General features: G+C 37.6%; 1 protein-coding gene across 9 annotated transcripts in view; it reads left to right on the plus strand.

Moving 5' to 3' along the window:
• SENP7 (SUMO specific peptidase 7) overlaps window positions 1–20,248 on the plus strand; it is a 189,669-nt gene that overhangs the window by 114,463 nt on the left and 54,958 nt on the right. The window lies entirely within an intron of this gene.

The raw sequence follows: 20,248 nt of genomic DNA on the forward strand, positions 1-20,248 counted from the left end.
AAAAAAAAAAAAAAAAAAAAAAAAAAAAGCACTGGTCGCCATACTTGTATTTTGGAAAAATGGATACAGGCACTTAATGAAAATCTGGTAACCTATTTCAGTGTCCCAGTTTGTCTGGTATAATTGAAATCCATTCCTCTGACATTAGTCTGTTCCTCTCTCTTTTTGTTTTCTATTTGTCCAGCTATCCATTCACTCATTCAGTCTTGTCTGTTATTTTTATATTCAGACTCTAGAATTGTAACTGGTACTTATACTCTAAGTATTATTTGAATGAATGCTGAACACGTTCCTTAAAAAAAGTTTTTTCCCATTAACAAATAGAAAAGCTGAATTCCATGAACAAATGTAGCCTGTTGTGCCACTAAGAGAAATGCAGATCTGAACGTGCCTTTGTTTTAAGCTCTAGGAGAGGTTGGTGTGTGGACTGGAAATAAGAAAAAAAATCTGTGGCACAAAGCTTGGGATGGTCACTTAGTAAATTCTATTAAATTTATAAACTTCCATTTGCCACGAGCTTCTGAAGTGTCTCTTTTTATTCTCTGTGTTCAGCCTGAGGATAGTTTTTATGTAAATGAAAAATTGATTATCTTAATTTTTTCCCCCCCGAACTGTCCAAAGCTAACTTCTGCTTTGTATTTCTGTTGTAAGCCTAATTACATTAAATAGTATTTATAGTTGCCTTTTTAAAGATCGACAGCAATTTCATTATTTTAACCTCTATTTTCTATGAACTCTTGAATTTTTCTTCTTTTGGAAAATATTTTATATTTTGACCTGGGTTCTACTTAGTGAATTGGTAACTACCATTTTAACTTTATTAGATCTCTTTCTAAGTGTGTCCCCCAAAATGAGAATTTCAGTGGCATTATCCAGTTACTAAATTTAATGTGTAGTTAGGGAAATTAGTAATGTATCTTATCAAGTGGCTCATGCCTATAATCATAGCCCTTTGAAAGACCAAGGCAGTAGGATCATTTGAGGCCAGGAGTTCAAGACCAGCCTAGGCAGCATAGTGAGATCTTGTTTCTGTTAAAAATGAAAAAAATGAGCCAGGTGTGATGGTGCATGCTCATAGTCTCAGCTATTTGGGAGGCTGAGGTGGGAGGATTGGTTGAGGCCAGGAGTTCAAGATTGCAGTGAGCTGTGATTGCCACTGCACTTTATCCTAGGTAACAGGGCAAGACCCTGTCTCAAAAAGAACAACAGATGGGCAGGGTGGCTCACGCTTGTAATCCCAGCACTTTGGGAGACCTAGGCAGGAGGATCACCTGAGGTCAGGAGTTCGAGACCAGCCTGGCCAACATGGTGAAACCTTGTCTCTACTAAAAATACAAAAATTAACAGAGCGTACTGGTGGGTGCCTGTAATCGCAGCTACTCGGGAGGCTGAGGCAGGAGAATTGCTTGAACCTGGGAGGCAGAGGGTTATGGTGAGCCACCTCTCAAAAAAAACCAAAACAAAAACAAAACCCCCAAAACAACAACAACAAAAGTATGTATTCACATTGTAGTATAGCTATTTGTTTCCTCCTCCTTTGCTGTACCATGAGCTCCTTGAGGAGAGGAGGTATCATGTTTTATTTGCATTTATACCTAGTACTTAGCTCAATATATACTACACTTTTTGCACTTGGGTTAATGCTTATGATATTTAATGTGAGCTTCAGTTTTCTGAGTTGTAAAAAGAGAAGTAATTTTGAATGCCCTATCTACCTCACAAAGCTGTTCTTTTTCTTTTAAATCTTACTTGTGAGAATTCTTTGTGCTCATAAAATATTATATAAATAAAATAAATGAAAATGTTATTAAATATATTTTCTGTAGAAGGAAAACTTATGTTGATTGAGCTATAAGTCAAATGTTGAGCAAAAAAGAAAGATTAAAAAAAGAAAAAACTTATAATGTACCATTGCCACAGAATTCAGATGACATCAGTGCACATTTATGCTGTTATGAAAAATTGCACTTTTGAAGATCCTATGAAACAATCAAATTGTAATCTGTATACTTCGGCCTTTATGCCAATCTGGGGCTAAGGTTTAATAATAGTAATAGGTATAATATTTCTGGTTATTTCACAAAACTATTTAGTGGTAATACTAACACTCCTTTAAATCCTTTCTTAATAGATATGAAATTCCCAGGTGGTTTTGATGGGGGCCTTGAAAATGTATTCTCTTAGTGGCAATTTTATTTGATTCTTGCATTTGGAATAAGCATAAACTTTGGAGCCAGACATCTGGATTAAGATATTAGCTATATTGCTAATACACTAATTTACCTTGGACAAGTTTCTTACCCTGTCTTTAAAACAGGGATAATAGTACCTTCCTTATTTAGTTAGTGTGCAGATTTAAGGAGATGACCCATGTAAAGTCTCTAGTATAATACCAGGAACTTAGTAGGTGATTATTAAAAGTCATTATTTTTGTGTCTTTCTTATTGCTGCTGATAATCAAAAGTACTATTAAAGGATATTGCTCCAGTTGATGTTACTGAAATCTTTTACGCTGAGGATGCTAGCATGTGTTCCTGAGTCCACTGTTGTCATTACCATTGCTGCCAAAGCAGTTGTCACTGTTTTCTTAGCCTCTCCATTGAGTTTAACAAGTACGGAACTCCTTAAACCAAACTTTAGTTCTTTCTTCCCTTAAGATGAATTTGTTAATCTTAACCCTAAGATCATATGGAACCAAAAAAGAACCCAAATAGCCAAAGAAGTCCTGAGTGAAAAGAATAAAACTGGAGGCATTACACTACCTGACCTAAAAATACATTTTACCAAAACAGCATGGTATAGAAACAGACACAGAGACCAATGGAACAGAACAGAGAACGTATAAATAAATCCATGTATTTACAGCCAGCTGATTTTCAACAAAAGGTACCGAGAACATACACTGGGGAAAGGACACCCTCTTTAATAGTGATGCTGTGAAAATATGCAGAAGAGTGAAACTAGACCCCTGTCTCTTACCACATATAAAAATAAACTCAAGATGGATTAAATACTTTTATGTAAGACCTGAAAATATAAAACTACTGGAAGAAAGCATAGGGGACATGCTTCTGAACATTGTTCTAGGCAAAGATTTTATGACCAAGACCTCGAAAGCACAGGCAACAACAAAAAATGCACAAATGGGACTATATTAAGCCAAATGGCTTCTGCACAGCTAAGGACCCATCCAATTAACAGAGTAAAGAGACAACTTCTAGAATGGGAGAAAATGTTTGTAAACGATTCATCCAGTAAGGGACTGATACCCAGAATATATGAGGAACCCAAACAACTCAACAATAAAAAAAACCAAATAATCCTGTTAAAAAGTGAGCAAGTGACATACAAAGACATTTCTCAAAAGAAGACATACAAATGACAAACAGGTATATGAAGAGTTGCTAATTATCAGTGCTTATCATTGCTAATAAGCAAATCAAAACTACATTGAGATATTATCTTACCCAGAATGGCCATTAGAAAGACAGAATAGCAGATGTTGGCAAGGATATGGAGAAAAGGGAACCCTCATAAGCTGTTATTGGGAATGTAAATTGATACAAATATTATGGAAAGCAGCGCGGAGATTTCTCAGAAAACTAAAATCAAATAGATGAAAAAAAAAAAAGAAAAAAAAAAAAACAAAAAAAAAAATATAAAAAATAAAAATAAGAACATATATAATAGAATACCATTCAGCCATAAAAAAGAATGAAATCCTGTCATGTGCAGCGACATGAATGGAACTAGAGATCATTACATGAAATAAGCCAAACAGAAAGATAAATATTGCATGTTGTCTCTCATGTGGGAGCTTAAGTAAATTTATTTAATGGAGGCAGAGAGTAGAATTATAAACAATAGAGGCTGGGAAGCATATATGTAGTGGAGGGTGATGGAGAGAATTTGGTTAATGGCTATGATACAGTTAGATAGAAAGAATACATTCTAATATTTAGTAGCAGAGTAGGGTGACTGTAGTGCACTGTATATTTCAAAATAGAAGAGAGGAATTGAAATGTTCCCAACACATGGAAATGATAAATACTTGAGGTGATGGATACCCCAAATAATATGACTTCATCATTACACATTCTAGGCAGGTACCAAATAGCACATGTACGCATGAGAATGAGCTGTTATACACCTGTTGGTTATGTTTAGTCTTTTTTGCACATTCCTGCTTCCTGTTACATTTTTCCACCATGCTATGAAGAGCAGGAGGCCCTCACTAGAAGCTGCCAGATAATAGCCATCCAGTGTTGTACTTTTTAGTGTGATTAGCTATGAGCTAAATAAATCTCTATTCATTATAAATTACTCAGTCTCAGTTATTGAGTTACAGCAACACAAAACAGACTAAGACATTTGTATTTCCCTAATTAGCATTGAACATTTTTTCATATATCTATTGGGCATTTTATATCTTCTTTTGATAAATGTCTGTTCATTCCCTTACCCATTTTAAATTGGATATGTTTTCTTTTTATAGAGTTGTTTGAGTTTCCTTACATATTTTAAATATGTATGTATCCCTAATGAGATGTATGATTTGTGACTATCTCCCAATCTATAGGTTGTCTCTTCACTCTGAAAATGATTTCATTGCTTCTACAAAAGCTTTTAATTTTGATGTAATCCCTTTTGTCTATTTTTTTGCTTTTGTTACCTGTGCTTTTGGGTGAAATCTAAAAAATCATTGCCCAGACCAATGTCATATAGTTATTCCCCTGTGTTTTCTTTTGGAAGTTTTACATTTTCAGGTCTTATGGTTAAATTTTTAACCGATTTTGGGTAGGTTTTCGTATATGTTGAGAAATAGCGGTATAGTTTCATTCTTCTGCATATGGATACCTAGTTTCCTCAGCAAAATTTATTGCAGAAGGTATCATTTTGCAGTATATGTCCTGGGTGCCTTTGTTGAAAGTCAATTGTCTCTAAATATATGGATTTGTTTCTAGGTTTTCTTTTCTGTTCCATTGGTCTATGTATTTGTCTGTTTGTTTTTTTTAAAGAGATGGGGTCTTGCTTTGTTATCCAGACTGGAGTGCAGTGGCACATTTGTAGTTCACTGTACCCTTGAACTCTTGACTACAAGCAATCTTCTCTCCTCAGCCTCCTGAGTAGCTGGGACTGCAGGCGTATACTACCACACCTAGCTGTTTATATACCAATGTCATGCTGTTTTGGTACTATAGCTTTGTAATATATTTTGAAGTCATATAGTGTGATGCCTCCAGCATTGTTCTTTTTGCTCAGTATTGCTTTGGTTATTTGGTGTCTTTTGTGATTCTATGTGAATTTTTGGATTGGTTTTTTTATTTCTATGAAGAATAGCATTGGCATTTTGATTGGGATTGCATTTTATTTGTAGATTGCTTTGGGAAATATGCTCATTTTAACACTATTTGTTCTAATCCATGAGCTTGGGATATCTTTCCATTTGTTTGTGTCCTCTTAATTTCTTTCATTGGTATTTTGTGGTTTCCAATTTAGACGTCTTTCAACTCTTTGGTTAAATCTATTCATAGGTATTTTATTCTATAGCTATTTTAAGTGGAATTACTTTTTTTTTTATTCCAGCTAGTTCATGTCTGCTACTAATTTTTCTATGTTGATTCAGTATCCTGCAATTTTAATTAATTTATTAGTTATAAATGAGTTTTTGGATGGAGTGTTTAGGTTTTTCTATGTATAAGGTCATGTTATGTGGAAAGAGGGATAATTTGACTACGTCTTTTCTAATTTGGATGCCCTTTATTTCTTTCTCTTACCTAATTGCTCTGGATAGGACTTGTGGTACTGTGTTGAATAAGAGTGGTGAAGGTGGGCATCCTTGTCTTGTCCCAGTTCTTTGAGGAAAGGCTTCCAGATTTTATTCAATCAATATAATTTGGCTGTGGATTTGTCATATAGGGCCTTAATCATGTTGCAGTATGTTAGTTCTGTACCTATTTTTTAAGAGTTTTTATGAAAGGATATTGAATATTATCAAATGTTTTTTCTGCATCTATTGAGGTGATCACATGGCCCTTCATTCTAATATGATGTATCCCATTTATTTATTTGTGTTTGTTGAACCAGCCTTGTGTCACTGAGATAAATCTCACTTGATCATGGTGTATTACCTTTTCGATGTATGGTTGGATTCTGTTTGCTAGTATTCTGTTGAGGATTTTTGCATCTATGTTGCTCATGTTGGCCTGAACTTTTTTCTCATGAACTTCTGTAGTTTTGTTATCAGGGTAGTGCTAGTCTTGTAGAATGAGTTACATAAAATTTCCCCCTCTTCAATTGTTTGGAAGGGTTTGAGAAGAATTGTGTTAGTTCTTCTCTGTAATGGCAGAATTCAGCAAAAAAGCCATCCAATCCTGGGCTTTTCCTTGTTGAGAGACCCTTTATTACTGCTTTGATCTTGTCACTTGTTACTGGTATGTTCAGGTTTTCTCTTTCTTCCTGGTGTGATCTTGTAGGTTGTATGTCTCTAGGAATTTATCAGTTTCCTTGAGATTTTACAATTTGCTGGCATATACTTGTTCATAATATCCTCTAATTATTCTTTGTATTTCTGTGTTATCAGTTTTAATGCCTCCTTTTTTTGTTTCTGATTGTATTTATTTGTTTTTTTTTTTTTTCCCCCCTTGGTTGGTATAGCCAGTGATTTTGTTTGTCTTTTAAAAAGAATTTTTCATTATGTTGATCCTTTTAATTTTTCTTACTTTATTTCATTTAGTTCTTCTATGGCTTTATTACTTTTTTCTTTCTACTAATTTTGGGTTTAGTTTGTTATTGCTTTTCTAGTTTTTTTGAGATGCATCATTTGGTTGTTTATTTGAAATCTTTCTACTTTTTAATTTAGATGTTTACTGCTATAAATTTCCCTCTTAGCACTGCTTTTGCTGTATCCCATACATTATGGTATGCAGTATTTCTGTTTTCATTTGTTTAAATAAATTTTTTAATTAGAATTTATTTAAAAATTTTTATTTTTAATAAAAAGAATGTGTATTCTGCAGCCATGGATGAATTGTTTTGTAAATGTCTATTAGGTCCATTTGGTTGATACTGTAGATTAAGTCTGATGCTTTTTTGTTCAATTTCTGTCTTGATGGTCTGTTCACTGCTGAGAGTGGGGTGTTGAACTCTCCCACTATTTTTGTATTGAAGTCTATCTCTTATTTTAGATCTAATAATATTTGCCTTATATTTCCGTGTTCTCTGATACTAAGTGCATGTATATTTGGAATTATATCCTCTTTCTCAGTTTATGCCTTTATCATTATATAATAATGCTCTTTGTCTCTTTTTACAGTTTTTGACTTAAAGTCTACAAATGGAAACCAAAAGCAGACTTAAAGTTGATGTATGTATAGCTACTCCTGTATGCTTTTGGCTTCCATTTGTGTGAAAATTTTTTTTCAGTTCATGTATATCTTTACAGGTGACTTGAGTAATTGTAGACAGCATACAGTTGGGTGATTTAAAAAAATGGATTCAGCCAGTTCATACCTTTCTTTCTTTTAATTTTTTTTTCTAGATGGAATCTTTCTCCATTGCCCAGGCTGGAGTGCATTGGCATGATTTCAGCTCACTGCAACCTCTGTCTCCCAGGTTCAAGCAATTCTTCCGTCTCAGCCTCCTGAGCAGCTGGGACTACTGGGGCCCACCACCATGCTTGGCTAATTTTTGTAGTTTCAATAGAGGTCTTTTTTTTTTTTAATTGTTTTTATTAGTTTTTATTTTTCTTTGCAGTGATTGTGAGTGAAGAGATGGGGTTTTATCATATTGGTCAGGCTGGTCTTAAACTCCTGACCTGAGGTGATCCACCCTCCTTGTCCTCCCAAAGTGCTGGGATGATAGGTGTGAGCCACCTCGCCTGGCTTATATGTTTCAAGTAGGGAATTTAATCCTTTTACATTCAAGCTGTTATTAACACCATTTACTAAACAGGGAATCCTTTCCCCATTGCTTGTTTTTGTCAGGTTTGTCAAAGATCAGATGGTCGTAGATGTGTGGTGTTACTTCTGAGGCCTCTGTTCTGTTCCATTGGTCTCTGTCTCTGTTTTGATACCAATACAATGCTGTTTTGATTACTATAGCATTGTAGTATAGTTCGAAGTCAGGTATTGTGATGCCCCCAGCTTTTCTGTTTTTGCTTAGGATGTTTTGGTTATGTGGGCTCTGTTTTGGTTCCATATGAAGTTTAAAGTGTTTTTTTCCAGTTCTATGAAAAAGGTCAGTGGTAGCTTGATGGGTATAGCCTTGAATCTATAAATTACTTTGGGGGGTATGGCCATTTTCATGACATTGATTCTTCCTAACCATGAACATGGAATAATTTTCCATGTTTATGTTCTCTTATTTCCTTGATCAGTGGTTTGTAGTTCTCCTTGAAGAGGTCCTTCACGTTCTTTGTTAGTTGTATTCCTAGGTATCTTATTCTCTTTGTAGCAATTGTGAATGGGAGTTCACTCATGATTTGGCTCTCTGTGTGTCTGTTATTGGTGTATAGGAATGCTTGTGATTTTTGCACGTTGATTTTGTATTCTGAGACTACTGAAGTTGCTTATCATCTTAAGGAGATTTTGGGCTGAGATGATGGGGTCTTCTAAATAAACACTCATGTCATCTGCAAATAGAGACAATTTGATTTCCTCTTTTCCTAATTGAATACCCTTTATTTCTTTTTCTTACCTGATTGCTGTGGCTAGAACTTCCAACACTATATTGAATAGGAATGGTGAGATAGGGCATCCTTGTCTAGTGCTAGTTTTCATTCAGTATGATATTGGTTGTGGGTTTGTTGTAGGTAGCTTTTATTATTTTGAGATATGTTCCATTGGTACCCTAGTTTATTGAGAGTTTTTAGCATAAAGCGCTGTTGAATTTTGTCAAAGGCCTTCTCTGCATCTATTGAGATAATCATGTGGTTTTTGTCTTTGGTTCTGTTTATGTGATGAATTACATTTATAGACTTGCATATGTTGAACTAGCCTTACATCTCCTGGATGAAGCCTACTTGATCATGATGGATAAGCTTTTTGATGTGCTGTTGCATTCGGTTTGCCAGTATTTCGTTGAAGATTTTTGCATCTATGTTCATCATGGATATTGGCCTGAAGTTTTCTGTTTTAATTGTGTCTCTGACAGGTTTTGGTATCAGGATGGTGGTCTCATAAAATGAGTTAGGGAGAATTCCTTCTTTTTGTATTGTTTGGAATAGTTTCAGAAGGAATGGTACCAGCTCCTGTTTGTATGTCTGGTATAATTCGGCTGTAAACTTCTCTGGACCTGGACTTTTTTTGGGTGGTAGGCTATTAATTGCTGCCATAACTTCAGACCTTGTTATTGGTCTATTCAGGAATCCAACTTCTTCCTGGTTTAGCCTTGGGAGTGTGTAAGTGTCCAGGAGTTTATCCATTTCTTCCAGGTTTACTGGTTTATGTGCCTGGAGATGTTTGTAGTAATCTCTGATGGTAATTTTTACTTCTGTGGAATCGGTGGTGATATCTCCTTTATCATTTTTTGTTGCATCTATTCGATACTTTTTTCTTTTTTATTTGTATGGCTAGTGGTCTATTTTGTTGATTTTTTCAAATCAGCTCCTGGATTTATTTATTTTTTGAAGGGATTTTTGTGTCTCTATCTCCTTCGCTTCTGCTCTGATCTTAGTTATTTCTTGTCTTCTAGTAGCTTTTGAGTATGTTTGTTCTTGCTCCTTTAGCTCTTTCAATTTTGATGATAGGGTGTTGATTCTAGATCTCCCCTTTCATCTTATTTGGGCATTTACTGCTATAAATTTTCCTCTTGACACTGCTTTAAATGTGTCCCAGAGATTGTGGTACGTAGTGTCTTCATCCTCATTGGTTTCAAAGAACATCTTTATTTCTGCCTTCATTTCATTGTTTATCCAGTTGTCATTTAGGAGCCAGTTGTTCAGTTTCTATATAGTTGTTTGGTTTTGGGTGAGTTTCTTAATCCTGAGTTCTAATTTGATTGCATTGCGATCTGAGAGACTGTTATGATTTCTGTTCTTTTGCATTTGCTGAGGAGTGATTTACTTCCAATTATGTGGTCAATTTTAGAGTAAGTGTGATGTGGCGCTGAAAAGAATGTATATTCTGTGGCTTTGGGGTGGAGAGTTCTGTAGATATTGAGAGTTCTGTAGATATCTATTAGTTTCACTTGGTCAAGATCTGCGTTCAGGTCCTGGATATCCTTGTTGATTTTCTGTCTCGTTGATCTGTCTAATATTGACAGTGGAGTGATCAAGTCTCCCACTATTATTGTGTGGGAGTCTAAATCTCTTTGTAGGTCATTAAGAACTTGCTTTATGTATCTCAGTGCTCCTGTATTGGGTGCTTATAATTTAGAATAGTTAACTCTTCTTGTTGGATTGATTCTTTTACCATTATGTAGTGCACTTCTTTGTCTCTTTTGATCTTTGTTGGTTTAAAGTCTGCTTTATCAGAGACTAGGATTGTAACCCCTGCTTTTTTTTTTTTTTCCTCTCCATTTGCTTTTAAATCTTCTTTCATCCCTTTATTTTGAGTCTATTTGTGCCTTTCTTCTGAGATGAGTCTCCTGAGTGCAGCCCACTGATGGGTCTTCACTTTTTATCCAGTTTGCCAGTCTGTGTCTTTTGATTTGGGCATTTAGGCTGTTTACATTTAACATTAATATTGTTATGTGTGAATTTGATCCTGCCATTTTGTTACTGGCTAGTTGTTTTGCCTATTAGTTGACACAGTTTCTTCTTTACATCATTGGTCTTTACGATTTGGCACGTTTCTGCAGTGGCTAGTACTGGTTGTTCCTTTCCATGCTTAGTGTTTCCTTCAGCAGCTCTTGTAAGGTCAGTCTGGTGGTGACGAAATCTCTCAGCAACTGCTTGTTTGTAAAGCATTTTATTTCTCCTTTGCTTATGAAGGTTAGTTTGGCCGGATATCAAATTCTGGGTTGAAAGTTCTTTTTTTTTTTAAGGATGTTGAATATTGGCCCCCACTCTCTTCTGGCTTGTAGGGTTTCTGTCAAGAGATCTGCTGTGAGTCTGATGGGCTTCCCTTTGTGGGTGACCTGACCTTTCTCTCTGGCTGCCCTTAGCACTTTTCCCTTCATTTCAACCCTGGTGAATCTGATGATTATGTGCCTTGAGGTTGCTCTTCTTGAGGAATATCTTTGTGGTGTTCTCTGTATTTCCTGTATTTGAATGTTGTTCTGACTTGCTAGGTTGGGGAAGTTCTCCTGGACAATATCCTGAAGAGTGTTTTCCAGCATGGATTCATTCTCCCTGTCACATTCAGGTACACCTATCAAGGGTAAATTAGGTCTTTTTTTAAAATCCCACATTTCTTGGGGGCTTTGTTTGTTTATTTTCCCTCTTTTTTCTCTAATTTTGCCTTCTCATTTTATTTCATTGAGTTGATCTTCAACCTCTGATATTCTTTCTTCTGCTTGATTGATTTGGCTGTTGAAACTTGTGTATGCTTTGTGAAGTTCTTATGCTGTGTTTTTCAGCTCCATGAAGTCGTTTATGTTCCTCTCTAAGCTGGTTCTTCTAGTTAGCATTTCGTCTAACCTTTTTTCAAGGTTTTTAGTTTCTTTGAATTGGGTTTGAACATGTTCCTTGAGCTCAGAGAAATTTGTTACTACCCACCTTCTGAATCCTGCTTCTGTCAATTTGTCAAACTCATTCTCTATCCTGTTTTGTTCCCTTGCTGGTGGGGAGTTGTGATCCCTTGGAGGAGGAGAGGTATTCTGGTCTTTGATGATTTCATCCCATTTGCACTAGTTTCTTCCCATCTCCATGTATTTATCTACCTTTGATCTTTGAAGTTGTTGATTTTGGATGGGGTTTCTGAGTGGACATCCTTTCTGTTGATGTTGAAGCTATTTCTTTTTGTTTTTTAGTTTTCCTTCTAAAAGTCAGGTCCCTTTACTGTAGGACTGCTGGAGGTCCAGTCCAGATCTTGCTTGCCTGGGAATCACGCATGGAGGTTGCAGAACAGCAAGGATTGCTGCCTGATCTTTCCTCTGGTAGCTTCATTCCAGAAGGGTACCCAGCAGGTATCAGCCAGAGCTCCCCTGTATGAGGCATCTTTCTGGTTACACAGGGGTCAGGGAGCCACTTGAGGAGGCAGTCTGTCCCTTGTCTGCCTAGAGAGGTGCTGCTGGGCTGTCACAGACTCAGTCCAGGTGCTGTGTAAGCTTCCTCTGGCTTCTGTTTACACAGGTAGGTTTAGACCCACCTCAACAATTGGTGGATGCCCTTCCCCACTCCAAGCTTGATCATCCTGGGTTGAGCTCAAACTGATGTGCTGGCTGCGAAACTCTAAAGTGAGAGGGCTTAGTTTGCTGGTCTTTGTGGGGATGGGACCTGCCCTGCTGTGTCACCTGTGTTCCTGCTTTCAGCTCCCCCTCTTTCTGGGGAGTGGATAGCCCTGTCCTGCAGGCACTGTCGTCGCTAGTCAAAACATCTGCCCAGATCTGTGCCGACAACCCATGACACTGGCCGGAGCTGCTGCTCAGATCTGTGCTGGTAACTCAGGGTGCTTTTCAGCCCCAGAGATCTCCTGTTCTGTGGGTTGCAGAGGCCATTGGAGAAGCACAGTATCTGAACTGGAGTGCCGGTGGGGTGAAGGGAGTCCCCGGTCACCTGGTCAGTTGCACTTCCCAGGTGAGGCAGTGCCCTGATCTGCCTCAGATTGCTCTCCTTGGGCTACACCCACTGTAGCCCAAATCTTACTGAAATGAACCTGGTATCTTGGTTGGAAATGAGATCACTCGTCTTCTGTGTCTCTCTCGCTGGGAACAGCGCTCTGGGGTTGTTTGTATTCGGCCGTCTTGGGGGAATCTCCATATCTTCATATACTTATTCTAGTAAACCCTTTCAGTTTGATTCTGTTATACTCTAACCAGAATTAGGTGTTATGATTAAACATTTTTTTTGATAAGCTGTAAGCAAAAGTATGTAATTGGTTTTATGAAATTGTCTTCATTTTATTCATCTTTATTTTTTATATTAGGCTGTTCTTGTATGGCTATTAATGAAATACCTGATAATGGGTAATATATAAAAAATGAGGTTAATAGGCTCACAGTTCTGCAGACTGTACAGGAAGCATAGCAGCATCTGCTTCTGGGGAGGCCTTGGGAAGCTTATAATCATGGTGGTGTCACAGGATCCTTGTGATATTGCTTCACCAGCTGGAATCCTTTGTGGCTGGTGGTGCCTTTGCTTGAGATTTGCTTGGGTCTCCTGGGCTTATTCTGCCTACTTGGCCTGGCAGGCTGTGCTTGGCTCCCACTACTGGCCCAGATCCCACACTTGCCATGAGCGAGCCAGTTGCAGAGTGGTGAGGGGTGTGTGAGGATGTGAGAGCTGGGTCTGGCTGCTGTGCACAACCAGGTATGTCAGCTTGGTGGGACAGACTGCTCCAAGCACTAGAATGGGCATTGACTTTCTTACAAGACTGCAGCTGGACCAGTCATACTGCAAGTGGCTTCCACTGCTGGCACTGGGGAATTAGTTGGTACCTGGAAGCTTGGAGATACCAGGAACTGCAGAGCTCCAAAGAGGGTGTCACAGCCCTGGCTAGGGGAACTCGGAGGTCTGGGATCTTTAAAGGGCTGTAGCTCTTCTCTCCTCTCTCTTCTCTTCTAGTTGCCCGCACTGTGGCAAGCTACGGACGTGTTTTACCCCTGCTTGTTTGATAGCTCTTCTACTCCTGCCACTTGGGGGGGTCCTGAGTTCTTGTCCTGTGTCTAGGAAGAATTACGTACATGGACAACTGGAGGGTGAGTAAGGTGAAGAGGTGCTTTATTGAGTGATAGTACGACTCTCAGGAGACCTGAAATGGATAGCTCCTCTCTGCAGGCAGGTCACCCTGTTGAGTGTACAGCTCTCAGCTGAGAGGGTACCCACAGTGGGTAGCTCCTCTCTGCAGGCAGGTAATCCTGATGTCTGACTGAGTCTGGCTGAGTCTGGGTTTTTATGGGCTTCAGAGGGGAGAAAGTGCATGCTGATAGGTTCATGGGAAGCCATGGGTGGGCTTGGAAAAAGCACCGTAAGTTGTCACTCTGGTCCAAGGAAGTGGCAGCCCAGCTCCCGGCCTTCAGGCTGTCCAAGGTCTGAAGGAGGGCTTCACTAGGGACTCTCCCCTTTCTGCCCAGGAGCTGGTCTGTCTCCCACTGCCATCAACCTGTTGTCCCTGGTGCCCAGGCTGTTCATGCTAACGGATGCCTGCAGGCCCACGCTGAGCTGCCCTCACCACCCCCTTGACCTCTCTCATGTGCTCGTTGGTGCCCAAAGTCCAGAGGGGGCTGAGGTGGCAGGGGGCTGACTTGTACCCGAGCACATGTACACCCCACCAGGTTATGACAGCACCCAGGCTGGGCCTCAACTTTGCTCCAAATTTGGAGTGGGCACTAAGAGTGGGGAGAGCCTGGGCAGTGGGGGCAGGCACTTCTGAGCCTACGGGGGTACGAAGAGCTTCCCTGGCTACTGAGAGTGCAGGAATGCCCAGGTTTGCAGCTGTGGCTGTGTGGCTGCAGCCATGCTGGGGAGGTCAGGGCTCCTGGGGCTCCTGCCCCTCCAACTCAGAAGGGGGTGGGGCTTCTGCCTGTTAACAGCTCCCACCAGCTCTGTGCAGCTTGCAGTCCCATCTGTGCCTCCCTGACTATAGCCAGCCTCTCTTTGCAGCAGCCGCTCCAGATGGGCTGCTGCTGCCATCAGTGGAAGGCAGAGGGGGAGCAGGCACATCACCTGGGGAAAGCAGGAGCAAGAGAGAGGCGGGAGGGTGCTACACACTCCTAAACAACCAGATCCAGCGAGAACTCACTAGCATGAAGACAGCACCAGACTGTGAAAGATGTGCCCCTATGACCTAAACACCTCTCACCAGGCCTCACCTGCAGCTTTGGGGATTATTATAATTCACTATGAGGTTTGGTCAGGGACAGTTGTCCACACTATATCATTTTTAGTGAATGTACTTTTAAAAATTTCTTCTGTGAGTTTTCTGTTAGCATTTGTCCTTACTAGGGTGCTCATCTCTTTTGCATTCATTTTAAAACTCTCATTAAAGGTATTGACTCTTTGTAATATGTGTTGTAAATTTTTATTGAAGGTTGCTATACTATAGTTTGTTTATAGTATTGTCTTTGATATAGAAGATTTTTAGTTTATTTTGCAAAATATGTTAGTGTTTGGCTCCTTGTTTTGGCCTATCCTTGGGAAGACCTCTTTAACCCCAAATATGGAGATAAGTCAGCCAGCTACTCTTCTCATTTGTGGTGCCTTAGATGAACTATCAGTTCCTGAATAAGTCTGTAGATTACTTTTCTAATTGAAGTTCTGATTCCTTTTTTTGCCTTTCCATTATAAATATTTATTCAGAACTCCCTTTTAGGTTAGACTAAGCTGAATGTTTTAGTGTTTTTAAGTTTTATATCCCATTGGGATTTTTAGAAATATTTAAAAACTGCTAATGTAAAGAAGTCTAATTTAATTTCAGAATAATATATGCAGAATTATATTAAAAAAGAGGCTTGGATGTGGTGACTCATATCTGTAATCTCAGTGCGTTTGGGAGGCCAGTATAGGAGGATGGCTTGAGGTCAGGAGTTCAAGATCAGCCTGGGTAACATAGCAAGACCCTATCCCTACAAAAAAAAATTTTTTTTAAAGAATTAGTTGGTTGCAGTAGTGTGTGCCTATAGTCCTAGCTACTAAGGAAGCTGAAGCTGGAAGGTTGCTTAAGCCCAGAAGTTTGAGGTTACAGTGAGCTGTGATCAAATAACTGCATTCCAGCCTGGGTGACAGACTAAGACCCTGTACCTAAAAATAAAAAAAAAGATGGAAAATATTTCATAAAAGTATGTATCATAAAAGCAATAAAAGTTTTATTATAGCCAGCCACTCAGTTGAGTTTGGTAAATCGCCTTGAGTGAAAGGGATCAAATTGCTATTTTAAGTTGTAAGAATTTAATATAGATTTCCAATAGAGGGAGCCCAAAGCTTTTAAGTGGAAGTGGTAGAGGTTTCATTTTTATTAAGGTATTCCAGCTCCATCATGATAGTTTCCTATATTCACGTCAGTTGATTTTCTTTTTAAATTTTCTTTCTGTAGTGATAATAATCCATATAACCACTAAAGAAGGTACTCTATTTTGAGGTTACTTTCCCTGTTAACTTAAATTTCTCTTCTGTATGTTTTATATCATACATTTTCTTCTGACTGGCAATTTGAAGAACACTGATACAAATGGTACATATATCCTAAGTTCAACTCCTTTATGCTAAGAACATTTGTCAGTTTTGAACAAAGTTACTAATAATGATACTCATTTGCACTGTGAACTCCTGAACATTTGCATTATATGGTTATCTCTCTTTTCAAAATAATATTTCATTATTATCTATATGTAATTTATGTAAATATTTAAACTTTTTCCTAATTTGAATAATAATGCATATTTATATTAAAATATATATAGAAAAGTATAAAATTGATAATACCTAAAATTCATTCCTCAATAATAAGCACTGATAATATTTTGATATGCTTTCATCTAAATATTTTTTGGATTAAATGATTATAATCATGAAGAATGGTGTTATTTTTATTCATTTCACACTATCCTCTTTTGATACTAATCTTTACTGTAGGCCTAGGAGAGAGATGGTAGAGCCATTCATACTTCTGTTTTATAAATGTGGAAACGTTTTTGAGCTTCAAAGAGATTAAGTGGCAGAGGTAGAAGTATACAGAGGTCTAATATATATCAGATGCATTTAAGTTAAAAAACATAATATTAAAATAAATGCCCAAATGTTCACCTTCTGTTAAAAAATGTTCTATTACCAGTATCACTGAAGCCTTCTGTTTTCCCCAGTCTGCCCATTCTGTCCCATACCCATGCATTCGCCTTAGAATTATCCACTTTTCTGAATTTTAAGTTTTATATAATTGTGAACTTTAGAAAAATGATTCAGATTACTGAACAATATGTATTCTTACATAGCATGCAGTTTTTTTTGCCCAACATTTTTGTGAGATTCATTCATGTTGATGCATAGAACTACAGATTATCCAGTTTTACTTATGTATTTATTATATTAATATTAAAAATAGACTTACCTACTTTTTATTGATAGAGTTTGGATTATATCCAATTTTTTTGCTCTTATAAACAATACTCCTTTGAACATATTTTATATGTGCTACCAGTAAATAGTACCTATCTAGATACTTCTTTTTTTTACATTCAGTCTACATTTATTTTTAACTATAAGGCATAGTCTGTTTATATTTTATGCTACCATTTTTCTTTATGCTTTTTATTTGGTTTGCTTGATCTTTTTTCCTTTCTTGTAGTTTTGTTTTGTTTTTTTTGAGACAAGTCTTGCTTTGTTGTCAAGGCTGGAGTGCAAGGCTATTTACAGACACGATTATAGTGCACTACAGCCTTGAACTCCTGGCCTCAAGTCAGCCTTTGAAGTAGCTGGGACTATAGATGTGCACCACTGAGCGCAGCCCATTCATGTATTTTAAAAATTAGTTATTTTTGTGTGTGCGTGTTTTGGTTTACATTTTAGAAGATTTAGACTCTATTTCTATTTTTAAATAGTTTTCCAGAAATTATAATATAATTGATTGACCTAACAAAGTTCAAAGTTAGTTAGTATCTGTATTCTCATTTTAAATAATAGAAACTTAAATACATTCACATTATTGTACAACCATTACCACCGTTCATTTTCAGAACTTTTTTCATTTCTACCAAACTGAAACTCTGTGTCTGTGATGCAGTAACTCATTTTTCTCTCTCCTAAACCCTGACAACTACCATTCTCTTTCTGCTTCTGTGATTTGATGACCCTAAGTACCTTAAATGGAATCACAGTATTTATCCTTTTCTAACTGGCTTATCTCACTTAGCATAGTGTCTTAAAAGTTCAACTATGTTGCTGCACGTGTCAGAATGCCCTTCTTTTTTAAGGCTGACTATATTCCATTGTATGTATCTACTGAATTTTGTTCTATTCATTTGTTGATGGAGTTGAGTTGCTTTTACCCTTTGGCTACTGTGTATAATGGTGTTATGAACATGGGTGTTCAATGTGTGTTTGTGTCTCTCCTTTAAGTTCTTTTGGGTATATATCCAGAAGTGGAAGCACTGGATCATATGGCTATCCATTTTTAACTTTTTGAGGAAACATCATACTATTATTCATAGTGGCTGCACCATGTTAACATTATCGCCAGCAGTGCACAAGGGTTCCAGTTACTCCGTATCTCACCAATATTTGCTTTCAGTTTTTTTGGTAATAACCATTCTAGTGCATGTGAGTTTAATTTTCATTGCGGTTTTGATTTTCATTTTCCTAATGAATAGTGATATTGAACATCTTTTTATAGGCCATTCATATATCTCCCCTTTAAAAAAATTTTAAATTATACTTTCAGTTCTGGGGTACATGTGCAGAACATGCAGGTTCGATACATAGATATACATGTGCCATGGTGGTTTTCCTTACCTATCAACCCATCATCTACATTAGATATTTCTCCTATTGCTATCTCTCCCCCAGCCCTCAATCCCCTGACAGGCCCTGTGTATGCTGTTCCCCTCCCTGTGGCCATGTGTTCTCATTGTTCAACTCCTACTTATGAGTGAGAACATTCAGTGTTTGGTTTATGTTTTTTTGTTAGTTTGCTGAGAATGATGGTTTCCAGCCTTATCCATGTCCCTGTAAGGGACATGAACTCATCCTTTTTTTATGGCTGCATAGTATTCCATGGTATAGATTTGCCACATTTTCTTTAACCATCTATCATTGATGGGCACTTGGGTTGGTTCTAAGTCTTCGCTGTTGTGAACAGTGCCACAATAAACATACGTGTGCATGTGGCTTTATAATAGAATGATTTATAATCCTTTGGGTATATACCTAGTAATGGGATTGCTGGGTCAAATGATATTTCTGGTTCTAGATCCTTGAGGAATTACCACACTGTCTTCCACAATAGTTGAACTAGTTTATACTCCCACCAACAGTGTAAAAGCATTACTATTTCTCCACATCCTTTCCAGCACCTGTTATCTTCTGGCTTTTTGATGATTACCATTCTAACTGGCGTGAGATGGTATCTTATTGTGGTTTTGATTTGCATCTCTAATGACCAGTGATAATGAGCATTTTTTCATATGTTTGTTGGCCACATAAGTGTCTCTTTTTGAGAAGTGTTCATATTGTGATGGGGTTGTTTTTTTTCTTGTAAATTTAAGTTCTTTGTAAATTCTGGATATTAGCCCTTTGTCAGATGGGTAGATTGCAAAAATTTTCTCCTATTCTATTGGTAGCCTGTCCACTCCAATGATATTTTCTTTTGCTGTGTGGGAACTCTTTAGTTTAATTAGATCTCATTTATCTATTTTGGCTTTTGTTGCCATTACTTTTGGTGTTTTAGTCATGAAGTCTTGGTCCATGCCTATGTCCTGAAGGGTATTGCGTAGGTTTATTCTAGAGTTTTTATGGTTTTGGGTTTTACGTTTAAGTCTTTAATCCATTTTAAGTTAATTTTTGTATAAAGTGTAAGGAAGGGATCCAGTTTCAGCTTTCTGCGTATGGCTAGCCAGTTTTTCCAACACGATTTATTAAACAGGAAATCTTTTCCCCATTGCTTGCTTTTGTCAGGTTTGTCAAAGATCAGATGGTTGTAGATGTGTGGTGTTGCCTCCAAGGCCTCTGTTCTGTTCCATTGGTCTATATCTCTGTTTTGGTACCAGTACTATGCTGTTTTGATTACTGTAGCCTTGTAGTATAGTTTGAAGTCAGGTGGCATGATGCCTCCCACTTTGTTCTTTTTGCTTAGGCTATACAAGCTCTTTTTTGGTTCCATGTGAAATTTAAAGTAGTTTTTTTTTTCTTCCAATTTTATGAAGAAAGTCAATGGTAGCTTGATAGAGATAGTGTTGAATCTGTTAATTAGTTTGGGCAATATGGTCATTTTTACGATACTGATTCTTCCTATCTATGAGCATGGAATGTTTTTCCATTTGTCTGTGTCCTCTCTTATTTCCTTGAGCAGTGGATTGTAGTTCTCTTTGAAGAGGTCCTTCACATTCCTTGTAAGTTGTATTCCTGGGTATTTAATTCTCTTTGTAGCAATTGTGAATGGGAGTTCACTCATGAGTTGGCTCTCTGTTTGTCTGTTACTGGTGTATAGGAATGCTTTTG

The sequence above is a fragment of the Sapajus apella genome, unplaced genomic scaffold, assembly GCF_009761245.1.
Source record: "Sapajus apella isolate SASKATOON/1434 unplaced genomic scaffold, GSC_monkey_1.0 scaffold40, whole genome shotgun sequence".
Taxonomy (NCBI): Eukaryota; Metazoa; Chordata; class Mammalia; order Primates; family Cebidae; genus Sapajus; species Sapajus apella.